Source organism: Perca fluviatilis, chromosome 15, assembly GCF_010015445.1.
Source record: "Perca fluviatilis chromosome 15, GENO_Pfluv_1.0, whole genome shotgun sequence".
Taxonomy (NCBI): domain Eukaryota; kingdom Metazoa; phylum Chordata; class Actinopteri; order Perciformes; family Percidae; genus Perca; species Perca fluviatilis.
The window spans coordinates 28,119,503-28,135,865 of NC_053126.1; the positions used below are offsets into that span (position 1 = coordinate 28,119,503).

At 40.2% G+C, this 16,363-nt stretch overlaps 1 long non-coding RNA gene across 3 annotated transcripts; it reads right to left on the bottom strand.

The window, feature by feature from the left end:
• Positions 1-88: 88 nt before the first annotated feature.
• LOC120575230 lies at positions 89-12,561 on the bottom strand. 3 transcript variants are annotated; one of them, XR_005641965.1, is made up of 9 exons: positions 12,452-12,561; positions 8,393-8,555; positions 6,003-6,066; positions 4,291-4,355; positions 3,505-3,611; positions 2,889-2,995; positions 2,177-2,211; positions 1,623-1,679; positions 89-1,129 (listed from the first exon to the last, which is right to left on the bottom strand). It is a non-coding gene; the product is annotated as an uncharacterized LOC120575230 (long non-coding RNA). The 3 variants fall into 3 exon arrangements; XR_005641964.1 differs by having other exon boundaries at positions 2,889-3,140; XR_005641963.1 differs by having other exon boundaries at positions 2,889-3,611.
• Positions 12,562-16,363: the final 3,802 nt, after the last annotated feature.

Genomic DNA, 16,363 nt, shown 5'->3' on the forward strand with positions numbered 1-16,363 from the left:
TCACATCAAGGGCCGGACATGTTTACTTTATTGATATGCTTTTATTTAATCGAAAAAGTCAAATATTTTTGACTGTATTATTGCATGTGTCATATAGTCTTCTCACTTAGTTTGGTCGACATGAAGTCCTAAAGAAGTGTGCATATGACAATTATTCACCTCAATGATACATTCATTCATTTTAATGAATTAATAAACCCCTGGACTAATATTTCAGATGTGTTTGAGCAAGAAGTTCAAAACGTTGTGCACATTCAAAATATAACTCCTCCCATCTGTGTTCTCTGTGATGTGGGAGTACTTCAACTTAGGTTGTCCTTTTTCTTTGACATTATACTCAAAACGTATTCACTCCCTTATGGAGTTAGATTCTCCTTTACACCTTGTAGGCCTAGCATGTAAACAGAAAAAAGAAACCGCACATTTGATTCATCCCTCATATGTAGGCTAAGCACTGTAATGCAAGGTTAATAGAGCTGAGTCCCAGTTGAAATATCTTTTTTTTTAATTTTTGTTGAAGGACGGTAAGGGAAGACTCATGAATATTCATTAGGGAACTCATCCCTGAATGGCTAGTACTCGTTGCCTGCTCTGGTTGGCTTGGTTAGGTTTATGCAAGAGGAGCGGGCTTGGTTATGGTTAGGGTAAGAATGTCAGGACAAGCCAATCAGGGATGACATCGCTTTGTGACGGCAGCGGAGAAATAAGCGTCTGGTATGAATGGCCAGGCCATCAGGCACGCATCTACGACTTTGCAGGCGCCTGGTGTGTTTTCACTCTTTATAGCCTGTGAATGGGTTAGAAGGTCTCTACAGATATTTATTTTATTTATTTTCTACAGCTTTTCAGGTTCAGATGTACACACGTTTATTTAGGAGTGCAGTCCAGTCCTTGAAATTTACCAACCCTGAATAAATTTCATAGACCGTATTCATTTCATTTATTAAAACTGAAAATAAAATTTAAAAAAAAAAGTAATTAGAAATATTTTAAAAGAAGAAGCAGACAGTTCTTCCAGGTGGAGCTGCAGCTGTTCATGTGAGTCCGAGCCGTCTCCCCCAGGCCCGAGGTCTGCTGGAGCTGCAGGATGGAGTCCACAGGCAGACCGGTCTACAGACCCAACAGGACTCTGCAGACACAGAGAGACAGAGAATTCAACACAAGTCTTTTACTAAGCAGCTAAAACACATTTACATCAGTCAGCATTAAAACTATTTATTGGGCATGTTTAAGGCTGCAGCTATCGATTTTAGTAATCGAGTATTCTACCGATTATTCCATCGAGTAATCAGATAAGAAATACTTCGTAAACAGCAAGAGTAAATATATTTATTATTGTTTACTAAAAAAAAAAAAAAAAAAAAAAAAAAGGAAACCCGTCTTTTGTGTGTTTCTGTCTGTCCTACAATACATTTATTTGATTCACAGCTGCTACATAGTGTTTTGACCTCGACAACCCAACTGCATTTTACCGCAAACTTGCGACTAGTTAACTTTCTAAAGCGGGCACAATCGCTTGTTTGCCAAGAGTCGGGTCGGGACTCCAACATTAACACACGGACGACATTTTTATAGCACTTTTTAAATGTGCGATTGTGTAAAAGTGTTCACGAGATACCAACCTTTCGGGAACTTCGCCAGTGAGCGGACGGGGGAAATCGGCTGGCCCTCACCTTTATCTGTCAGATGAAAGACAAGTAAAAAGACAAAGAAAAGTTGAATTTCAGGTCATGGTTTATTACATTTATGTAAAGAGTAAGCCTTCAGATTACCAATGAAATAAGCAACCAACACAAATGCCTGAACACTATTATTGGAGAACGATGCTAAAAAGATGGGATGTCAGCCACGAGTCTTCTTTTTACATATTTTAACAAACCTTTTTAACAAGGACCACTCAAATTTGGTAGTTAGGGTAGTGACAAAGACATGTACTATGACAGGATACTTTACAAATGATTGTCAAAGATGTCAATAAAATAATAAATTTGAAAAAACTTCAAGTAATTAGATCATAAATGCTAAATATGAATTAATCAAAAAAAAGGAAAACAAACATTAAAGTTGGAATAAAAAAAGCCTATGAAGACATTTATCTGCTGTGCTTCAGCCAGGCTCTAACATTAAGCAGAACAAGATGGGACCACTATTGATGAGCATACAGATGCAAACCAACCTCAGGAGACGTCTGCCTCCGTCACCTTCGCCAGTCTAGGAGAACAGAGAGAGATTTCAGACAACTAGTGGGGAAAGAATGAAGTGCAGAAAAGTGCAACAAATCCTAACACTCCAACCATCTTTTAAGGCTGGACCAGCACCTTGTGTGGTACCTTGCTGCCATTGGTGTGTAAGTGTGTGTGGAATAGTGGTGAATAAGAGACAAATTGTTAAGTGCTTTGGATAAAAGCACTACATCAATGCAGTCCATTTGCCATGTTCAAACTACTCACCTACTCAAGTGGTCAACTACTAGTTCTTTTTTTATTTTAAGATAATTTTTTGGGCATTTTAAATGGCCTTTAAAAAATCGACAGGATAGCTTGAAGACAGGAAAGGGGAGAGAGAGAGAGAGGAGGGACGACATGCAGCAAAGGGCCACGGGTCGGATTTGAACCCGGGCCGCTGCCAAGGCCTCAGCCTACATGGTGCTCACACTCTACTGGGTGAGCTAGAGGTCGCCCCGTGGTCAACTACTAGTTGCTGCTTTAGTCAAACCATATGGTTTTAAGTATAACTTTTATATATTTTAGTGTGGTGCCACAACAACCCCCCTGGGCATTATACCCTCCATATTGGTCACTGTTTTGACCACTAATTAGGTATCTTTAATGTGAATGTGCGACTATAGGTCTGTCACGTTCAGTGTGCGTGCATGTGTCCCTCTTTACCAACATAAGGCTCTGCAGGATAGCTGCTTTGTAGGTGAGGAGGACAGGCTTGGTTCCTGGCCTCAAACTCTGCCCTCCTCACAGGTACCCCTTCAGCCTGGTCCACACTGATCCCAGGTGATGAAAAAGAAAAGAAAAGATCCAATAGCAGACGTTTAGGAGGAGCTCTACAACACCCACCACCCTCTTTCACTCATAGTTGACAGGAAAACCTAAAAAGGTGGCCATTTTTAATCAGGCGCTGAAAGTTTCCTGCAAAGGTAAACAGAGTATTATGCGAGTTTACAATCACAATAGATTCCCACTATTCCTCTAATGTAAGATTTTATAGCTTTTCCCAAGTATTAGGTCTTCATTGTGTACTTTGTTGGAGCACGGAAAAAGGCCGGCTGAAAGGCCAACTTTCAGGGATGTCTTTAGGACATGGGAACTTCTTGGTTGGGAAAATAAAGTCAAGTTTACAATTTGAGCAGTTTTTAAAAACCCCAAACTACACTTAAGAGGCACATTGGGCTTGTAATAATGTGTCTTGCGGTCATACTGGAAGCTGTTATTTTGGGCATTTTTAAGGTTGAGTAACGGTCCCCTTGCTCACAACAATGTGCAGTTTACATACCCAAAGAAGTACAATCAAATGATCGTGGGGCTGCGCAGAGTAGCGGCTCTGTAGGTGAGGAGGGCAGGCCCAATTTCTTCCCTGGAGCTCAGAATTCCTCATCCAATCTTCCCCCACACAGGAGAAAAAATAAAATAAAAAATTACATATACACCTTATAAATAATCTCAGTTTTTGATTACTGCAACTGTTATACTCCTATGCGATCAATTAGCATTAATCAATAACTAATTAGTAGGACTGCCCCTGAAGATTGGAATCAGCGAGAAGCCCCAAAGTCAAATCTCATTTAGTTTTTTTATGGCTGCATTATTGTACATCGAGCAAAACAGAACAACATGTAGAGCTGCAATGATTTGTGGGTATAAAAATGAACCAGTTAAACAACTGCACAAGAATTTTGAAAAAACAAAACATTTGATGACTCCTTTACTTTTCGTGGTTTTACATTAAAGTAAATTAAATATTCTGACTGTTTCGTGGGACTACACAAGACATTTCATGATGTCACCTTGCGTTGTAGGACAATGTGATGACACCTTTTCCTGGTTTTCTGATGTTATAGCCCAAAGGATTAATGTATTAATGGACAAAAAAAAAAATATATAAAGTTGACTGATTAATCAATGGCGAAAATAATTGTTAGTTGCAGCCCTAGGTCCATGTCTTTGGCATTGAGAAAAAAGAACAAAAAGAAAAAGTACTTTGTTTGCCCAGCTCTGCAGGTCGTTTCCTTTTCTTTTCCAGCCTGACGACCTCTTGTGAGTAAGCCAGGGATCTACTCACTTGGTGAATGGACTGGGCTCCGTCTGGACCCTGGAAGACCGATGAACTGGTCGCTGGCAGTCATCCTGGGAGAGGTTTTATGAAAAGTGCAGAGAAAGAAACATCAACTGTTAGCATCAGAGAAACAAAAGAGAGTTAATGACAAACTGTTCTGTTAGCATCACTAACACACTATGTTTCTATCTACTAATACTACATCTACTCATTTAAATATGACAGAACAGTTTCTAAAGAAAAGCTAAATTAAAATGTGGCTTTTTAAAGCATAAAAAACATCCCTGAGATTGCTATCGCTAAGCCCACCAGACTCCATGTAAATAAGTAGTACTTTTATCATCGTAAAACACACTTCATTCAAAGTGGACAGAAACTAAATTAAACTACCGAAAGCCATCTTGGTTCATCTTTCCACTGTTCCACCAATCACCACTCTGATTTGGTTGAAATAAACCCTTAATTCACCCATTTACATGTGGAAATATGCTGGCTCTATACACGCTAAAAGTACTGATTATTTACATGGAGTCTGGTGGGTTTGGTAATGGTGATTTTGGGGCCGTTTCATGTTCAACTAGGGTGACCAGACGTCCCGGTTTGACTGTGACAGTCCCAATTTTGAGTTGCGCATCACGACAAAAGCCTGCTGTTTACACCAACCACTGGGACATTGTCCTGGTTGTCGGCGATTTACATAGCCAACCAGTCCAGTGTATGATTTTAAAAGTGTGTGTGTGTGTGTGTGTGTGTGTGTGTGTGTGTGTGTGTGTGTGTGTGTGTGTGGTGTGTGTCTCAGTCAATCGTAGCGGTTTGCGTCTGCATAATCTGGGACATTCTAAAAGCGTAACGTGGTTTAATGTACCTAAACAACGATCTGACAGTTTTCAGTGGTTGTAACGATTAGTTCAGTGGGGGAATTTTCCAAAAGAATGCTTTACTTCTGAAAAATAAAGTTGGACCCTCACAAAACTCACTCAATGTCTTTAAATATTATTTCTTATATGTAGGCTACATACCAAGAAAATTCATGAATATTAACTGAGATACCCCATTATGTTGTGAGCCGTTGGCAAAATTGTGTCTTATCGGTCTGGGTCTATGTCTGACCCGGGCTGGCACATGTTCACGTTAAAAAGCGCGTGCGTGCACGAGCACTACGGTCACGCGCAAAGAGTCCCGGTTTTAGTTCTGGGAAATCTGGTCACCCCATGTTAAAACTAAACTACTCTTTAACAAAAAGGTCCATCTCTGTAGGGATCCTTTCCATAATGTTGTCAAAACACTTAGAATAATCTATAAGAGTCTGTCAGCGGCAAAAACAGAACTTTTAGTGGACGGAAATTAATGCTGCGCAATTGCCCATTAACGTTACGTTGTAGCTTGTTTCGCCGCTGCCGACTGCAGCATTCTGGTTTGCATACTGGACCAACCGGTACCAAAAATTGTTCCCTTCAGTCATTTAGACACAAAAACAAAATAGGGTCCAGGTTTAAAACCCTTTAAGTTACTCCTTAAGGGTTTTTACGCCATTAGAATATGCCCCAATTTGTTCAGATTACATTAACCACCTAAACCAGGTTTCCATGGTTACAATACGAGCTTTCCTAGCTAACCGAGGTTTTCTAACTCTTTCATGACACTTAACAGGTTTCTTGGACAACAAGATGATGAATTAAACTTTTCAATGTACGTAAACAAAAAAAGTTTCCTCCAACCTGGAAGCCATGGCGTGGACTTCTTCTGTTGGCTGAGGTGGTGGAGGAGGGGCTGGACGCCTGGCTTTTTTTAATGCAAAAAAAAAAAAAAAAAAAACATTTGAGAATTGATCATAGTGGTTATGGATATGATGATCAAAAGGTGGCAGCACTGCATTGTTCATTTCACGCAACTAGACCAGGCAGTTAAGTTTGTAATTTCCACAGTTATATTTCTATGTGTATCAGTATTATTGTAGTCTCATATTGCAAGCTCTGTCTCCACAGCGCTGCAGAGGAAGGTCTGGCTAGTCCACACAACATTCCAGGAGAATAATCGGTGAGGGGTTGTGTGCGTTTTTGGACGCAGCGACCGTGGCTCTGCAAAATAGCCTCAGAAAGGAACTTGTTTTAGTGGAACATTTGTACCTCGCAAAAGAAAATACCATTTACAATATTAAATGAAGTTAACTGTTCACACAATACAGTAATGTAAGCCATTTTAATTAGCTGGATACATGGTTAAACCTCATTTTCTCTTACCAGTGTATCTCTGGACGGATTTTGTCCATAGCAATTCCCCGCCAATTGGTCCCAAAACGTCCCAGTTACAGTAGATAGTAAACGTCCGGCAGCACCAGAACTATCACATAAATAAACCCGTTGATATATAGACTAGTACAGGGATCTTCAACAGGGGGTCCGGGCCCCTAGGGGGTTCTCAGAGTCAGTGCAGGGGGGCCTCCAAATTCATTTTTCAAAGTTTTTAAACATGAATCCAACATATTAGCAAATATAAATCCCCACTCCTAACTGGCCTATAGGTAAGGTCGTCACTAGTCTCACTTTGCCAGACCCTCCTCCAAAGCACGCTGAAAGAGGGTCTGGCTAGTCCACACAGCATTCAGGGATGGGAGGAAAACATGCTCTGGTTTAAATGGCATTTCTTTAAACCAAACCCAATCGTCATGCGCGGTGCTAAACTCCGCACAGACCTGCTGCAAAATAGTCGTGCGAGAGAAAAATAAAAAAATAAAAACTCTGATTGGACAGATAGTCTAGACGATCGGTCTGGATTTACCCTGCAGAGATCTGAGGAGCATCTGGCAGAATTTCCTGCAGCACCGGTGCAATCCGGAAGTGGAACGCGAGGAAATATAGACTAGGTAGTCACCAAGTCAGCCATCCACAGATCCAGTTCATCCTGAGGATTACTGTGCCACATGTATGTTTAACATTAAGTAATTAACAATGATCAGGCCATTTAATTAAGCTTAGTATTCTGTGCACTTAAAAAAAAAAAAAGAAAAAAAAAAGGCTTTAGGCCGCCCTACATGTTACTGTAGGCCAAGTTTAATATGCAACTCAATTTTATACAATATGTAGTAGGGGGTCCCTGCTCCATCTCTTTCAGTTAAGGGGGCTTTGGCAGTCCATAAAGATTATTATTTATTCTCATTAAATTTATCAGAAATTGCTCACAGGCCACTCAGTCTGGGTGCAAAGCGCGGTCTGACATTTCGTAATGCCCACCGGAGATCAAATAAGTAAAAAAATAAAAATGGTTTTCATTCACCATTTCTTTTCAATCCCTTCTACTTCTAATTTTGTTGCAACCATTGCTAAGCAAGCTCCTGTCCTGTCATAGAAACTCCTGTACTTCCTGTAACTGTTCCAAATTAAATGCCTACCAGGAATGGGATGCCCTTTGTGCTGCTGGGAGGCTTTTATTGTGAAATGTCTGCAGAGGAAGACATTGACGTTCTCTTTATTGCAACCATAATCAGAAAAGTAAGAGACTGGAATTAATTTGTGAATAAAAAAAAAAAAAAAAAACATTTGTTAAAAAGAAAACTCAAAGCAGCAGTCAAGTATGGCATAACTGTAAAATAATAATCCAAAAGAGACACCAACAACCAGACCACAGCTGCTGCTAACAAAGTTAGCTTAGCTACATAAATCTTAACACTGTGAAGTATATGTATTTGATGTTACCGTGTAAACTGTAACGTTAGCCAGAAAAACGAGGATTGCCACTGCCGTTAATTAACGTTATCCAACTATTAGAAACGGTATAATAAAAAGGTTAGACTTTAGTAACCATAATAACGATAATGTTTTATCATAGAAAGATTAACGTTCTAGTCTTGCTAACTGTTGCCGCATTTTGCCTTGACATGCTGTTCAGTAGCCAGCAGATGGGAAATTAGCATATTAGCTTAGTTAATGTTACACCACAGAACAGGATTGTTATTAATGTGTATTATTCTCCCAGTTAAATAAAGTACAGTTCAACATTATGCTATTGTGCCTTAATATTCAACCATGATATTTCAGAAAGTTATTGAGAGTGCTGGCATCTCCACAACAGCCCAGAATAGTTAGTTTTGAATATCGGGTAAGATACATACCTGGTAGTCTTCATAAACTCTTTTGTGGTGGTGGGGAGCTCAAGCTGCCTCGCCACCCACAATACCATGTCCCCTACTCCTATTCTGGACAGATGTCAAATATGTCCAGAATGTCCTGCAGAGGGACATGTCTGGTTGTATTCTGTGGAGGAAAATCACCATTCTGTAGAAAATCAAAAAGAAGATATTAAGGTTACATCATACATATTCTTACTGAATATAGGTATAATATGTAACATTTCTGCATTAAAACCAGGGACGTCGTTAGGCCTGTTTTAGGGGAGCTGACGTTCCCAATCTTCCTTCGCCATTCATCTGTTGGTGTCTTCGTGCACAGCAGTCGGTCTGTTTTATTTATACTGGTACAGAGCCCGTTCAAAACGTGCCCGTTTGGAAAAGCCCGATTACTTGGCCTGTGGTAGTGCTGCTTGTAGAATTCACCAAAACCAAATTGTACCCCAAAATTACTTACAGAAGGACCCACCGCAACTCAAATATATATCCTACTATCTATTGCCTTAGTGTAGGCTACGTCTACATCAGAGGAAGACATTGTGCTACTATATTTACCCGACAGAGAATGTTGCAGATTCAGAATGTAATCACAAAATAGCACAATGAAAATGTGGAGTAGTCAGACATTAGCGTCATGGACTCATGGCAGTGCCCTACCCACCCACTACAGAAGTAACGCAATTACAGCAATTTATTCCTTTTTGCTGGATCGCAGTAATACAACGCATTACTTATTCAATTTCGGTAATACTATACCCGTTAAAATCTCAGTAACGAGAGTTACAACGCAAAATTTAGTGGGGTTTTATTTGTAAGAATTCACCAACACCGCGAAACATTTCTTCACAGGAAAGAAAATGCTGCGAGTATTATTTCCTGTTGCTGGATTCGATGGTGGAGATGACTGCATAGATACATTTGCGAGATGGACATTATATTCAGGAGTTATTACAACATCTGTGTCCCAACAGGTGACGGAACGTCAGCACGGACAGCAGCGTGTCCGAGCTGCTGTCAGATAAACGTGTCGAGAATTAACGAGAGGCTTGGTAGACGTAAATATCATTGCATTTTATCAGCCGTGGAAAGTAACTATGCCGTACTTTTAATTGAGTTTCTCATTTTCTCCTACTTGCCTATTGTACAATTTACTTCTATAGCTTTAGTTACTTTGCATATTCATATTAATTCTACAAAATATTATGAATAATCTAGGATGTATTAAAGTGCACGTAGCGGTATGTGAACGAGCAAGGTAGAGAGTGACTGAAGAGAGAAGAGCGCCTGGTGGCATTAAAACAAAGCAGTAAATCAGTAACAAAAGGATTTCTCACTCGAAATGCAACTGTAGCAAGCATCTCACCATCGCTAACGTTATTCTAAATCATATTTAGAAACAATAAATAACATATCCAGCTACAAAGCAGAAAGTCGAAAGTTAAGACAAAAGTACAAAGAGTTGACGGCTATGAAAGACGATAGACCGTCTCGTCAAGTAAAAAAACTATACAAAGTAGTAAATGGAGTAAAAAGAAAAAAAGTCAGTACAACACATTCTTCAAATAAATTATAGGCAAGCATTTAGTTATATTGTACTGGCTGTTTCAGTTGTATCTACTTACTTCTAATGTTTTCTATGTGGTTCACACATTTACTTCATTCTATTTGGTAATTCTACTGAATCAATTCAGACATAATGAAAACATTACTAAAATCAACTCATTATTTATGGATTATTTTACTTGATTTCAAAGCTTTGTAACTTACTCAGTATTTCTGAGTGTAAAATTTCTTCAATAAAGCAGTATGTGCTGATGGCCGAGGAATAAAAGTTTGGATATGCATGCGTATGTATGCATGCATGCCCTAGCCTACAACATCTACATATTTGTTTAAATTATTACAGCAAGTGAATGCAGAAAATTAAGTTGGTCAGAATATAGCATATATAATAAATATCATGAAATTATTTAGTTTAGTCTATGCCTTAGTCCCTAGACCTGCCAACAAATGCCTTTTGTTAAGAAAGAAAGAAATTGACAACCTTCAGGTGCAGCTAGGCCTCCACCTCACCCACTGCACCCAGCCACCTGAGTAAGCCACAATATGTCCTCCACAACTTACCGCTCCCCCACCAATCCAAACTGCACCCTCCTCACCCCACCCAGTCTACACCTGCCTCACTTCACCCTGCCCAACCTGCCTTATCTCCTGCACCACAGACACAGCACGACTCAACTCCCACCAGACCACAGATGGACCTTTTCCAGAGCAGACATGTTGACTTGTCATGGTAGGAAAAGCACAGCTGAAATTGATAACCTTAACGATGGCTCCATTCTATCAAGTGTCCCAGTAAGATATTTCAGTGAGTCAGCATGCCCAACACCAGGGCCTCTCCTAAGTGGAATGCAGCCAGCATTAATGGTTTAATACCAGGGCCTCTCCTAAGTGGAATGCAGCCAGCATTAATGGTTTAATACCAGGGCCTCTCCTAAGTGGAATGCAGCCATCAGTGGTGGTTGAATACACCTGTGCTTTTCCTACTATGACATGTCAACATGTTTGCTGTGAAAAGGGTCTTTTGTGCTACAATAGATTCAAATGGAAAATTCATTGGGGGAGAAAAAAAATAAAAAAAATTCCCAAACCACCGTGTACACAAGTTGTGGTGCCATACAACTACAAGAGCCCTGGAGCTGCTAAGCGAGGACAGACTTGGCTCTCCAGCCAGTGATGGAGAAAGCCAGCAGAAACTTCTCCAACTCCTGCATTGTTGTGTCCGCCCTTCTACAACGCAAAGACTTCCACCCTGCTACCATCCAACAGCTCAATGCCGGCCTCTCCCAGGACTGTGCCTTGAGACCCAAAGTGCACCTGGCCCACCACCCCACCCTCGACTGCCCATATGATCACGTCCACCTCCACAAGCAAGCCGTCCCCATTTTCACAAAGACGCCACTCTGAACCCCAACCCAGCCCCTCCACCCTTTACCTCGCCAAGGCTACCAAGAAATCCCACTACATCAGCAGGGAGGACCCCACCCACACACAAACACACCTTGTGCGGTCTTCCCGTCAACCTTGAAAAAAAAAATAAAAATAGTTTTTGCTTTTTCCAACATTTTAAATTGTAAAATTTTTCTTCTATACATTTTCAGCGCTTACGTCCCATATTCAGTATCGTTCATGTTTACATGCGGGGGACATCTTGAAAAACCGCCATGAGCAGTCGAACCACGAACGCTGTGCAACCAGTAACATAGCTTGCTAGTGGTATAGAAATAGTGATTTACCATGTGCCCCGAAAGCTAGCGTTAGCAGCTAACCACCGGTTTGCGGTAGCTAGCTTGTTTCAAGCTACAGACACATTTAATTAGCATAGAACATATCCAAGAGAACGACCGACTAGGTACATTTTACGCCGGAATTGTCCTTTAAATATCTCCCGAACGGTTCCGTTCAGAGCTGAAAAATGCAAATCTATTTGACAGAGGACAGATGTAGCTAGCTAGGTTGCTAGTGACAAAATATTAGCTTTCAGTGTTTTACGATGTCTTTGTAAATGACGTTTAATTAAAAACAGTTTCATTGGTCCCGGTTCTCCCTTAAGTCTCTACACTGTATTCAGGCTTCAAAATTAACTTTTTTGTCTTCCAGCCAAATGGCTAGTGAATGTTCAAATATTTCCAGCCACTCAATAGATTACAATTTGTTTTTTTGGCTGGTGAGTGATGCAAATCTACCAGCCACTTGCATATTTCACCAGCATTTGGCTGGTAAACGGTGCTAATTTTGAACCCTGACTGTATTTATCTGGAAGATTAAATAAGACATAAAGTAGTAGCTATGTTTGTATCGTGGACGTTGTAGGGTTAACGGGAAGCTGCGAATTGCAAGCCAACTTCAGCGTCGTCACATTAAACAGAGTTCAGAGAAGATTAAATGTGGTGGATTTAACAAAATAATGGCGTGCACATTTGGCTGTAAATGTCATTATCAACATTTATAAATGCAAGGAAATAACCATAGGAAATAACTGACCCCTTTTCGATAGGCTCTTCTTCTTCTTCGCATTCGAACTGTTGGTGTGATTTTTCTTCTTCTTCTTCTTCTTTGGGGTTTTACGGCAGCTGGCATCGAGTGGTTAAATTGGCCCGGCGCTCTCCCGTTCTCTTATGGGCTCTCCGGGGCGCAAGACCCGCCCTTCAATAGCATTTATTGGCCAGGCGTCCATGAGAACGCAAAGTAGCGTAACCCCATTTGTTCAGGTCCTATCACTTGACCAATTGCTATGCTAATCTTAACCACTCGAGGTGAAATGCCTAACCCCAACCAATCGAGCTGCTTCGTAGGGCGGGTCTTGGCGTGGGATTCATAATTTTCCTCGGGGCTCATCCCCGGCACATATCACATAAAAGTTATTGTATGTTTTAATCTCATAGTTTTATGGTTTAACAAAGTACATTTACTCCAGTACTGTACTTCAGTCCAAATGTTGAGGTGCTTGTACTTGAGTCTTTTCTTTTCATGCAACTTCTACTCCGCTACATTTCAGAGAGAAATATTGTACTTTTGTACTTTTTTCACTCATCTGACAGCTTTAGTTACTAGTTACTTTACACATTACGATTTCTGCACACTAAACACATGTAGTTTATAAAATCTGATGTTTTTATTATAAATTAAAGCCAACAATATAACGGCCTACAAGTCCATCTGAAATGATTAGACCATTAAACAAACACACAACTGTTTGGAAGTAACATTTTCAATGCAGGACTTTTACTGTAACAAAGTATTTTTACAGTGTGACATTAGTACTTTTACTGCAGTACAGGATCTGAATACTTCTTCCAGCGCTGTTGACAACTATAAAAGCAGACATACTGTAGTGTTGACCATGGTAGATGATAGAGGCTGGCTGCCGTTCAGTAAACAGTTGACTTTGAGTTGAAGATTATAGAATATGGGATCCATTCCTAGGTAACATATCTTCAGGAATAAAATCTTCTGCCATATTATCAGTCAGAAAAAAACGGTCTGGAGAATGTCTCAGAGACACAAAGTCATCTTTGTGTTGATGGTAGGTAACAAACTTTTAGCTAAAAGATACAAAAACATGCCCTCAACTGGATGCAAAAGTAACATTTTCATCCTTACTCTGTCCATTTATGGGATAGTAATAATAGTAATCATTAGACATGTTCATGTAGCTGGGAGAGCCAACTTTGTTCATGTGTTTAGCTTAGTAAATTGCTCTTTAATACAAATGCATATTTAGCTTTGAAAATGTCACTAATCTGAACTGGCAGTACTCTCCTGCATGATAATATTACAGTTCATCTACAAAACTCTGTTAAGAGTATATGCTTAAAATACACAACACACTCATCTTGTTTCATTGAATATATCTGGCCTCTTTTTCCGTTTAGGTTTTAAACGTTTTTGTCAACATTTTTATCTCCTTTTTGGGTGTTTTTGTCTCTTTGTTTTAGAACATGCTGTGACAGACCCTAAACCAACATCTGGATGTCCAAGTGAACTCCAGTTTGCATGTGAGGAGACCTGAAGAGAGAATCCTCCTGCAGTCAGTTAGCTTGAACACAACGGTGGGTTATCCTTGGTGAGCAGTGACATCTAATGGTTGCATCGCAGGAAAGCAGGTTCAATTTGTACAGCCTTTAAAGGTCCCATGGCATGAAAATGTCACTTTATGAGGTTTTTTAACATTAATATGAGTTCCCCCAGTCTGCCTATGGTCCCCCAGTGGCTAGAAATGGTGATAGGTGTAAACCGAGCCCTGGGTATCCTGCTCTGCCTTTGAGAAAATGAAAGCTCAGATGGGCCGATCTGGAATCTTCTCCTTATGATGTTATAAGGAGGAAGGTTACCTCCCCTTTCTCTGCTTTGCCCGCCCAGAGAATTTGGCCCAACCATGAGAGAGAGACATCATGGCTTTCAAACGAGCAAAGTGGCAGTTGGTCAAGGCCACACCCCCCCCTCTCTCTCCTCCTCAATAGTTAGAGACACAGAAATGGCACATCCTAAGGAAAGCTCATTGTGGGACTGGCTCTAGTGGCTGTAATTCAGAATTTCGGGAAAGAGACTTCAGATACAGTATTAGGGGACCACTAAGGTCTATATAAAAGAGACTTCAGATACAGTATTAGGGGACTACAGTATTAGGGGACCACTAAGGTCTATATAAAAGAGACTTCAGATACAGTATTAGAGGACCACTAAGGTCTATATAAAAGAGACTTCAGATACAGTATTAGGGGACCACTAAGGCCTATATAAAAGAGACTTCAGATACAGTATTAGAGGACCACTAAGGCCTATATAAAAGAGACTTCAGATACAGTATTAGGGGACCACTAAGGTCTATATAAAAGAGACTTCAGATACAGTATTAGAGGACCACTAAGGTCTATATAAAAGAGACTTCAGATACAGTATTAGGGGACCACTAAGGTCTATATAAAAGAGACTTCAGATACAGTATTAGGGGACCACTAAGGTCTATATAAAAGAGACTTCAGATACAGTATTAGGGGACCACTAAGGTCTATATAAAAGAGACTTCAGATACAGTATTAGGGGACCACTAAGGTCTATATAAAAGAGACTTCAGATACAGTATTAGGGGACCACTAAGGTCTATATAAAAGAGACTTCAGATACAGTATTAGGGGACCACTAAGGTCTATATAAAAGAGACTTCAGATACAGTATTAGGGGACCACTAAGGTCTATATAAAAGCATCCAAAGAGCACCATGTCATGGGACCTTTAAGAAGAAGTCAGGTCAGTTTGACCACGCTGAGTTAGCAGGTTGCTCGAACCTTCTGGATAACTGGCTAACTCGGCTAGCAACTTTTGTTCGAGAATAAACTAAAGAAAAAAAGAACCCTTGAATGAGAAGCTCTTCTTGCAAGTTGTCGTCTTGATAAATTATTTGTCCATAAGGTTTTGTCTGTTCAGCCCTTAGTCACGTTTAGTTGTTTAAAACATTAGTTTTATTGCTCACCCTGCAGAGCCACGCAGAAAGGATGTTACCGAGACGCCATCTTCAACGAGCCCCCCCGGAAGTAGAGTCTTGCACGGAGTCACCTGACCAACAGGTTTAACAGGAATAAAGTTCAGCTTTAAGAAAAACTACACTGCGTCATCACATTTATATAGAGTTTACTAAAGTTTAAAAACATTTTATATTCACAAACAGATTTTTTTGTTTTACTAATTTACTACTTTTTTACCTTTTCTCATAGAACACCAGTATGCAATAATATGTATTATATAATTTATTCAATCAGTTTTAAAAACCAAATTGAACTTCTGACAACAGTAGAGCTTTTCCCCGATTCCTCTTAATGAATAGGATTGGTTTGAATTATGCTTTTTATATGTATTTGCTCTCACGATTGCTTACCACTGCCAGGGTTGCAACTGATAATATAATAGGCTAGGCTAAAGCAATGACAGTTTATGGAAAGCACAGGTGTAATTATGGTCAGATCTTGTTGTGCCTGACTGATGGGGAAGTGATATTGATAAGAGTTGTGATTTACGCATTTACAGCGTCGGCTATTTTTGCCAGCTTTCCTTCCTGTTTTAGGAAGCAGCGACTGTATTGCGTTTTGCCTGTACAACCGTGTCTGTGTTCTTCATATTTATGTAGAGTTATAATTTGCTCTTAGGTAAAAGATGCAGCTCTGGTAGGTGTTTGCGATTGGTCGTGCTGTGCAAACACCGCCTCTTTTATGTGGACGCGCGCGCCGCTGGATTGGGAAAACCTGAGTTGACTGAACTAGTTGTTAAACACAGTCGTGACACAGCGATTGTTAGGTTAGGTGAAGCCGGGTAACTGAAATAAATCCAGGCCATGTTGATCTTGATTCTTAGTAGCCTACAGGCCTCAGGTGTGACATCATCCTGTGTGGTGTGGACGTG